The sequence below is a fragment of the Lactuca virosa genome, chromosome 4 (genome assembly GCF_052849685.1).
Source record: "Lactuca virosa cultivar CGN04683 chromosome 4, Lactuca_virosa_CGN04683_v6, whole genome shotgun sequence".
NCBI lineage: Eukaryota > Viridiplantae > Streptophyta > Magnoliopsida > Asterales > Asteraceae > Lactuca > Lactuca virosa.
Window position 1 is genome coordinate 387,570,711 of NC_136429.1, and position 8,792 is coordinate 387,579,502.

At 31.6% G+C, this 8,792-nt stretch overlaps 1 long non-coding RNA gene across 2 annotated transcripts; it reads left to right on the forward strand.

The window, feature by feature from the left end:
- The first annotated feature begins 2,470 nt into the window (after positions 1-2,470).
- LOC145169022 (uncharacterized) lies at positions 2,471-3,246 on the forward strand. Of its 2 annotated transcripts, XR_013742248.1 has the most exons (4): positions 2,471-2,631; positions 2,738-2,814; positions 3,025-3,094; positions 3,174-3,246. It is a non-coding gene; the product is annotated as an uncharacterized LOC145169022 (long non-coding RNA). The 2 variants fall into 2 exon arrangements; XR_013742247.1 differs by having other exon boundaries at positions 3,025-3,241.
- Positions 3,247-8,792: the final 5,546 nt, after the last annotated feature.

The following is an 8,792-nucleotide window of genomic DNA, read 5'->3' on the forward strand; positions in this document are numbered from 1 at the left end:
TGCTATTAATTAAAAAGATCATGATCTAGGGGTTAATCATAAGTGTTCTATGTTTGAATGCCTCAGTTGTTATTTGTTTGTTATATGTTTTGTCCAGAGCACGATGAACACTTTATGATTCAACAAAATATAATAGAGGGGTAAAAAGGAAAGCTATGACTGGATTTGACCCAACTGATCTTAAAAGTCAAGTGACTGAAGCAACTGGATGCAATTTATAAGACAGTTCAATGAAGATAGTTGGCCTAGTTGGCCTAGTTGTAAAGAGGGATGTGTTTCCTTAGAATACAACACTCAATAACATTAGGCCGCCAACTAGCGTACAACATGTGAATCTTAAGTTGTTCACTGAACCTAAGAACAAAATGATTTATCTCGACAACAGTGGTCATATATGCTTTATGTATCAAGGGAGATCTCCAAATCCCCCACTCCTTAGTTGTATTATCTTAGAAATAAGTGTCTCAAAAAGGACATATCTAGGGAGTTTCACTTGTTACTATATCTACAACTGGATAGGGGAAAAGAAGATCAATAGTATTCATAATTTTTTATTGTCAAGCAGGAAATTATGGATGAGGTTGTTGAGATCATGAATCAGAAGTTTAAATTTTTATATTTTTTATTAGGCTCTTTTGTAAAGTCTATACTCTATGTAATATAAAGAGGCATTCTTATATTTTCTTTTCTAGTATTTAGATTAGTTTTGAAATCATCAAATAGGGGAAATTTTTATGGTCAAACCCAATGAGTCGATGAGTCAAATTACTTTACCAACTAGTTGTTATACTAGCTAGAGGATGGACAAGCAAGCCTACCGAGTCTTCCACAAGATAACGAAAGTAATCCTTACCAATATTTGAATTAATCTCGATATGATCGAGATTAATTCAAATATTGGTAAGGATTACTTTCGTTATCTTGTGGAAGACTCCCTAATTTTCAGGGATTGCGCTTATTAGCCAGACCTATTATTTAAGTAATTATAGGGTTTGTAATTTGCAAGTACTCTTTTTAGCATAAACTATTAAGTTTTCTTTATGAGACCTTTATGAAGAGTATGTTGAATCAAAATAAGATCCAATCTTTTTTCTCTATATTTTGAAAGAAATTTATGAGTATATGTTGATTTATATGTATTTATTGTGTTTTGTAATATGTTTACCATACAAAGAAAGATAATTAGGTAATACCTTTAAATCTCAAGTTCGATGATGAAAACCCTTTAATTCATCCTTGATGCTTCCTTTGATTGTGTTTTCACCTACTAATCTCATATTGGTTCACCTATACTTAAAGTCTCCATAAGTTTAGATGTTAAATGACAAGAGAATATGAGTTTTCTCATATAAATTTGTTGGCAAACAAAGTCAACCTAAAGTCAAGTTTAGTAGACTTTTTGATAGCATACAAAAGTTGTTATGTGGCCATCTTCAAACTTTTATAACTTTTGTATATGACCTCAAAATAATCTGAATTATCTTTGTCTTCTTTTGTTTTGTTTTTGTTGCATGTTAGGCTCAAAAATTGAATAAGTATAGTATGATTACATAGCCCAAAAGATGAGTACTTTAAAACTTAAATTTTCCCATATTTACAATTTTTTCAAAACCAAATTGTGCATAATATTTCCTCAAATTTATACATTTATAGCTTTCTCATTTGAACTCGGAATAGGCTGATTTTTTTGCTAAATGTTTTCTATTATTTGGCTACATCTTAGAATAAAAAAAGACACAATTTTGATGCACTTAAGACTAAGTTCTATATGTTCACACAAAAAATTATTAACATCCTTTCTAATAAATAAATGTTTTTTTTGCCACTTGTCTCACTCTCATGCATTATGCCACATGTCATTTTGTCATAATTTTGAGATATTTATTTTCCATTTATCATATACTTCATTTTTCATTTTTGAATATATCATTAATTTAGTTTCTATAAATTAAACATACCATAAGAACTATATTAATTTCAAATTTTAAATTTCAAATTTCAAACTTCAATTTCAATTTTAAATAAATTTACAATTGAAACATTCGTATTTAACATTTTGTTATAATTAACACATTTAATACACGGGTCTGACAACTAAATATATAATTTTAATTTAATTTTTCATGTTTTTTTTTTTATAATTGTTACTTATTTCAAATTTCAAATTCAAATAAACTTGCTGTTTAATTATTTGTATTTAACATTTTGTTGTAATCAACCCGTATAATATACGTGTATCACAACTAGTTTGTAATATACCATTTTAAGACATAGTTTCATTTTAGCTCCAAACTACATGTTTCTTCTTTAGTTACTTTCCTCACCGTGTCATGTGCACATTGGAACTTTTATATCATAATTATTATGCTTTTAGGTTGGGTTTCCGTTATTCCAAGGTAAATTTCACTTTTTTTCTAACATGTAATTCAATATTTTCACCATAAGCTCATATTATACATACAATAAATCCCCAACAGGCTTATGCACAGTGTTTGGTATTGAGTTGTGGCTTGGGTGATTTGGCTAGGCTCAATACCGCCTGATTTGGAGCTGATGTTGTGGCATTCATCTGTTCCATCGCTATTCGACTCATCTCTTCCACCGTTTTCCCTTCCAATCAATTTAATCCAGGTATGGCCCCACCTCCTCTAATCGATTGGGAAGATTAGTAACAAATGAAAATCTCTATGCGTGCTTCTAACAGTCCCTCACTCTTGCTATTCCGTTACACTGCCAGAAAGCATAAACCTTTCGATATTGGTTTCTTGACTATGGGGTGTATCTTCTTCTTCAATCGTATCCGATGCAACATAGGTTAACTTTCTAACCCTATCCATATTCGTGGCAATTGCTCCATTATTCATTTATCTTAATAATTTTAGAATCGAATTCATGTTTTTGTTAGATTTATATGTTTTCTGTTCGGCTTATGTGTTATCTGTTTATATTCTGCTAAATTGTTCCTGTGAAACCTTTTTTTATAAGTTACATGTACTTGATATGTTATCTCTTATTATTATTCAGGTTAGATTTGGGAAACCAGAAGCAGAGGGGATAAAAATGGTTGAGGACTCACTCAATTTAAGCTTAAAAGGTACAATTCTCATATCTATAAATTCCTTCATTTAGATTAATGTTTACTTTGATTTTGATATGCCTTTTTTGCAAGAAAGTTGAGGAAAAGAGATAAAGAAACATGGCTAATTGTGTCATTTTGAAATTTGTTGTAAGGTGTGATAATCTGGGAATCTGGTTGATGATTGTATAATCATGTCACAAAAGTTAATGTTAAATCGTTATGGAAATTGTGGTAAATAACAATGCATTTTTCCGGTTTTTAACGATGTAGCGATATAGTTTATATTTCAGTCAAATAGCAACTTATTTACAAATATTATACCAAAAACAAAAGTTTCACTCGCATGGTTAGTTGATTTAATGAATATAATATCGAAATGTATTTTTACTAGAAGAAAAAACTCAATGGGTTTCCAGATATGAAGCCAAACCACACATCATTTTTTTTTTTACCTTAAACTGATATGTTTTATGTATGTTTTTTGGAAATTTCAAGCTTCAGTGTAGAGTCGTGCGAAAGTGAATGGATTATATTTACTGTTTTCGAGATCAATAAGTCACTCTTAGGGTGATTTAATCTTGAGACTGAAGATCTACACTAACGCAAGTATAAAACTAATACAAATTGCATTCCAACATGTATAGCATTTATAGTAAAGTGTAAACTTTTTGATAATTAATGCAGAAAGAAAGTAGTAAGAATTAGGGGAAGGGTATGGTAGAAAAGGAAAAAAGAGATTTACCTGTTTATTGATTGGTTTAGTGGCAATAGTAAAATGCGCTTATTTATTTGTTTAGTATAGCTTTTTACTTTCATTTCTTTTTACTAAAATATTGTAATTTTAGTTTTTTCTATCTAATTATAACATCCTATTTTCGTGCCTCATCAAATATCAATAAAAATATTCTGACATACTGGTCTCATCACTAGTTCTTTTATTAAAAAGTGCATGTACAAAACAATCAAATGTATATTTCACAAAAATGATCATTGGATTTTTGTGTTTCCTGATTAATTCCTTCAAAAAAATTGAAAGTGAAACCATCATGTCACTGGGCTTATCAGAACCATAAGCCCACATAACCACTTTTACCTCTAAATCAGTGAGGGAAGAGTCCACAAAAATAACATCATTTCGAGTAAGAACTTTTAGAAAATTACTTACCGTTTTGGTGGAGGAAATGCGAGTTTTCATCGTCATCTACTGCCCATTTAATTCTCGACTTTTGTTTTAACTCTAAACATCTAGGATGCTATAATTACAACAATGATTTTTTTTTTCTAGTTTAATATGTTAAGTTTTCCTTGTAAGATAAGGTCCTTATCCAGCCATCAGTTCCAAATTATTGATTTTATCATTAATCTCCGTTATATTGGCATTTTCGAGATAAGATTTACAAAACGCCATTTCTTAACCAGATAATTTTGTTTCTAAATTAAATGTTTTTTTTTATTTTTTTTTATTTTTTTTAATTTTTTAAGTTTAGAGTGCCTGCGTGTAAACGGAGATGAGACCCAAAGACTACCAAGTTAATTTTATATACACCCACAAAAGAGGGATTTAGCCATATAGGATTTTAGGTCAGTAGGGAGCCTAACATCAGAAATAAGGGAATTGGGCTAAGCAGCCCATTAGCAGCATCTTTCGTCTATTATTTGTTCTGCCAAATTTATTTCAACCTATTAACATATTCTACCAGAGCAGCTAGAAATATTATTTTTTAGATAAGAAAGAGCATTTCTCAATAAGATAAAGTTAAATAAGTTTGAATTTGACTTTAGGAAATGGGTTAGTCTATATGTACAACTCGATGTCGCGTTGAGTTATGGACCAAAATTGGCTGCCAAGAAAACATAAGAGTTTGTTATTTACGGTTTCTAGAGGTTGACATACTTGCCGAATCAAGAAAATATTAATCATATAATGGAGTTTGGCCAACCAATAACTCACGATATTTGACTTGGTTTTTCGTATGCTTTTGTAATGATATTATTCTTTATATTTTATGTAACTAGGTGTAAGACCCATTTATTACATGAGTTCATTTAAATGAAAAATAAATGTGAAAATTCTAAATATTTGAAAAAGTTTGAATTTATAAGAAAAATTAGAAAAATATTGAATTATTAAAATTAAAGTGTTTTTTTTTTCTTTTAAAATTAAACAAATAATTTAGATAAATAAATAAAAGAAACTAATGAAGTTTTAATTTAGAAATGTTGAAATTAGAAAGAAAATCAATTATTGAAATTGATATCAATTTATTACTACATTTATTGCAATTATTACATTAAAATATTATGTGAAATTTAATAAAATAAAAAAACTCATAAAATGACATGTGGAAAAAAATTTAATTCAAAATAACCACAACATGACATTTGACAAATTGAATGATACTGTGACAAGTGGCAAAAAAAACTTTTATTTATTAGAGAGGATAAAAATATCTTTTATGAAATATACAATATGCAACATATTTAAAGAGACTCATTACCTAATGGTGTTGTAGCGATTACATGGTTTTTAGTGCAACAATATCTCCCTTTTTACCATTGTATTCAACTATGTGTTTCATTATTTTTTTTTTATCGTAATAGAGGAATAAGGGAGGTGATATTTCTACTGGATTATTTTACCTATCCACTAGAAATTAAAATGTTATGACCTTTTTGCCTTTTTGTTAACTTACAAGAATATGAGAAAAGAGAGAGAAAGATCCCAAACGTCGGTTTCTTCTTGACGCTAATTCATCTTCCCAAACAAAACGCTGATTCCTAAATACCATTCGAGAATTGACGTTGCTTCTTCGTCGTTCGTCGGACGTTGTTGCTTATTTGATGTTCACATGTCTCCGTTGCTTCTTCCAAGTCGCCAGTCCCTCTTTTGAATCAACCCCTCTTTTTGAATTAATCCCCCTTTTGCAATGTTCCAGCTGTGTGTGCCTACAAGTCTCTATCCTGATCTTTGCTTCACTTCTTGATGGCGTGAATGAACTGAATCCGAAATCATCCATACCCAAATCTTGACATAGGTTTGTTGTAACCTTTTTCAAATAAAAAAATTGATTGCTTTCAGACTTTAATAACACTATGCTGGTGAAATCACCAACGATTTTATTGTTGGCTTTGCTAGATTGACATCACTAGGGTCAAATGGATGAACACAAACATATTATGTAATCACTATATTAACTGTTGTATATATATAAGATGTGATTTTTTTTCATATTCATTGGTGAATGGTGATGATCAAATGGGGGGGGGGGGTCGTAGATGGTGATTTATTGCTGGTTCCATGTTTTAGGTTTGATGGTGTCACTGCAGGGTGAAGCCAATGAAATGGGAACACGGTTGGTGATGATGATGGTAACGACCTGAAGTGGAAGTGTGATGACTGTTGATGTGTAGGATGAAGGTCGTATTGAAGTGTGTCTGCTCAAGAAAATGGTGGAGGATGTGTGGTAATGGTGAGTATGGCCTGAGATGATTGTTATGGTGATCATGATGTTCTTGGGAGAAGATGGTGAGGTTGTCGTCGACTTTATGGTGTATCAAGGTTTAATGGTGGTTAGATGTTAATGATGTTTGTGGCAGGTATGAAGAGAGTGTATGATGACAGGTGTGGGATGTAGAAGATGAGCAAGTAAAATAGAGGTAAGGTCATGCATATGGTGGTGAAGACGAGCCTCATTCACAGGGTTGTAGACGGTGGCTGTGATGGTGTTTCCGACTGAGATGGGGCAAGAACGTATAACCCATTTCTCTATCTCATATTAAATTAACAGTAAGGTCAAAAAGGTAAAAACACCTTACTTTTAAGTGGATAGATAAAATTGAGAAGTGACAATATCAACTCCCATAATGCAACCATGTATCAACCGACAAAATAGATAACGTAGTAATTGCATCGGCCCTAGAATAGTAAAATGAAACGTCATTACATATATCATATAAAACCAATTTGTTGCATAAATTGAAAAATAAAAAACGTTGTTCCATAGCAAAAAAATAATAATAAAAAAAAACTCGCTTTTGTTTTTGTATTTTGTTTATTTTTTTTAATTTTATGATATTTTTAATCGAAAAAGACGAATATACCAAAATTCACGATTTTTCATCATCTTTCGTTAGAGATGTATATTGATATATAAAAATCGATCTTTTTTATAAAAAAAAACAATTTCATTTTTTTTGTTTTTTTAATAGTTCGATTTATTTTTATAATAAAAATAAAAATAAATAAATAAAAATTCATAATTTTTGTTACTTTTTAAACATATATTCATAGAAATATATAAAAATGATTTTTTTTAAAATCTATTCAAATTTAAATGTGAACCTTAACAATATCGATTTTTTTTTATAAAAAAATTTACATGCAAATGTTTTTTCACCAAGATTTTTCCAACATTTTTTGATCAATTACGTGTGAATTTGAATAAATTTACCTATGATGATCATTAAATTTATGGATGAGTTGAAAAACTCTTAGATCGACTAGATCTTCAACAGGCTAAACAATAAAAACAAACAAACACAATAAACATGATATAGAATCAAGTAATGCTTAATGATTCAAATGTAGTCACGCCTCATCAGAGCTCGATGAAGAACTTCCACTGTAGAGGCGAGCTAGGGTTTGTAGTACAATGATCAGAATAATAAAAGCGCTTCCAACAAAGGATGCATGCATGCACCTTAAATACTAAACCCTAATAAAATAAACACGGTTGGACAGGCCCAAACCGGATAACAAAACTGGGCTAAGGACTGAGCCCAAGGACGCAACACTACTAGACCCAACAATCTCCCCCTTTGCGTCAAATGGGGCGAGACTTCACTTCGGTCTTCACTGCGGTGGAGGTTGAGAAGTTCGCTTCACAACCTTGAACAATTTTGGAATGATGGCAAGAAGAGTTTGTCTGAAAGCCATATACCATCGAAGCATATCTGAGAACAGCTTCTTGTCTGCTTCACTATTTTGATCACATCCATGGATAAGCTCAAGAATGTGCTCCAAACAGGAATTGGAGAATAGATGTTTGTCAGCCAGAGCAAATAAGCATCTTTGACCTTCACCTCTAAGAAACATGACAGTGTGAGACTATGGATCAATTTTCCCCTTCACCATCAGCTTAGTGTCACCAGCCTTCCCAACAAGCTTGATTAAGGGCCTCTTGCGTATAGCAGTGGCAATCTCCTGATCCATCTTCGCCACTTCATGAATGTAACACACTAGCATACGCTTTATGTGATCAATGATGGGCTCATATTATTTCTGATTGGAGAGTAGGATGTTGTTCATAAGAATCCAATCGTGTGGATTCAGATTTGGCAGATCAGCAAGGGAAATCATATGGACCGAACCATCTGAACCTCGGGTCACATTGAACTTGATATTAATGAACTTCCCTGCTGCAGTAGGTTTCAACACCTTAATTGTTGTGATCTTCTTGTTACTCCAGGTAAGGTACTGAGGTTGAGAGAATTCATGATAATATTCAAGCAAATCTTGATCAACCTTCGGGTCAGGAGAAGGAACCGCCACTGTAGACTCGAAGCAGTGAAAGATGAAGGCTCTACGAGTGATTGGCATGTCAAATTGAGAATCTTTAGAATTCTCGACATTAAATGAAAGAACGGGCTCCAGCCAATGTGAACTTGGAGTTTCAATAACTTCCTTTCGTAGCCTTTCCAACGTCCATAGAGG